Source organism: Sparus aurata, chromosome 24 (assembly GCF_900880675.1).
Source record: "Sparus aurata chromosome 24, fSpaAur1.1, whole genome shotgun sequence".
Taxonomy (NCBI): domain Eukaryota; kingdom Metazoa; phylum Chordata; class Actinopteri; order Spariformes; family Sparidae; genus Sparus; species Sparus aurata.
In genome coordinates, this window is record NC_044210.1 from 20,689,880 (window position 1) to 20,691,222 (window position 1,343).

Sequence of the window (1,343 nt, forward strand, 5' to 3'; positions counted from 1 at the left end):
GCTATTGCAGAAAATGTATTTTTTGTTTGTGCTAAACAATCTAAGATCTTAGAAAAATTTGTATTAAGACTCCTACAGTTGAAATGTATAATGGACAATGAATCTCTGAGATTCATTTGGGCCTCAAAATGGTCCTCGGTAAAGTATTCACAAGTGTTCTTTATTTTTGTATAAAAATTGTTCTCTGGATCAAGATCATTTTGCATGTCTTGTGGTTTATACTCTGTATAATCGAACGTTTTAAATTGCAGATTTTCATAATCAGAATGACCAGAATCTGCTCTTACTGTGTTGTCTGGTTGTGTCATATATCCAGTTTATTGTGTTTCATAGCGTTGACTTCTTTCAATCTGGGTGATACACAGCAATATTCAGTCATTTGTATTGATCCAGCTCTGTTATATCCTTGACAGCGATCACTTTTGCTTCTTCACGAGGTCCGTTCAGCTTGATGAAAACTCTACAGTTTCTTGTCCAGGTGTCTTGAATCTTCCTTTCTTTCCTCAGAATCCTTGCTTCTCTTGCAATTGCAGCATTTCTCTTAGTTAGGTGCTCATTCACATAAACACCCGTTCCCTTTAATTTTCTGGCATTCCTAAGCACCTCCATTTTGTGCTTCCTGTTGACAAAGCGAATCAGGATATTTGTCTTTTTGCGGTCTTTCTGAGGCAAAGTGTGGCAAGCGGCAATGTTCTTACTGTCTATTGTAATGCCATTATTATCAAAGAAGTTGATTACCTGTTGTTCGAACATTGGTAATTCAGGATTTGAAGCAGGACTTAGCTGGTTTTCCTCTCCCCCACCACTGGCTGCTGCCTGTGCATAAGAGCGTTTTATTTCAAGCCCTGATATCAACAGGTCATCCATCCTTGAATACTGCTCCAAGTCATCAATTCTTTTTTCCAGTTGTTCGATTTTCTTGTCCTTAACTTGTACCTCTTTTTCAGTTGTTTAATTTCCTCCAGCAATTCCTTTAGGCCTCTTTGTTCAGTACCACTTGAGTTATTTCCTGTGACAGGAAGCCAGAGACTTCTTGATTTCTTCAATATCTTCGGCCAACTTCTTATTAGCCATTGCTTCAATGAAGATTGTACAGATAGGTATGCAAGCAGGCTTGGTCTTGTGATTTCTTCAGTATCTGCTGTTTCGCAGAACTGTTTCCCTCCAGAACCTCACAAGTGTACCTGAAGCTGTCATTACTGTGCAGAAATAGCTAATGTAAGCTTGCGTTCGCTAATGTTAGCTAGCATTAGCTATCTTTTGCACAGGAATGGCAGCAGATAGCTCAATTACTAGCAAACGTTAGCCAGGGTGAGCTAACATTATGCTGTCGCTAGCGACAG

The 1,343-nt window shown here is 39.2% G+C and overlaps 1 long non-coding RNA gene across 1 annotated transcript; it reads right to left on the bottom strand.

Annotated features, from left to right (window-relative positions):
- Positions 1-289: 289 nt before the first annotated feature.
- LOC115576710 (uncharacterized) lies at positions 290-938 on the bottom strand. The gene is made up of 2 exons (XR_003982918.1): positions 739-938; positions 290-619 (listed from the first exon to the last, which is right to left on the bottom strand). It is a non-coding gene; the product is annotated as an uncharacterized LOC115576710 (long non-coding RNA).
- Positions 939-1,343: the final 405 nt, after the last annotated feature.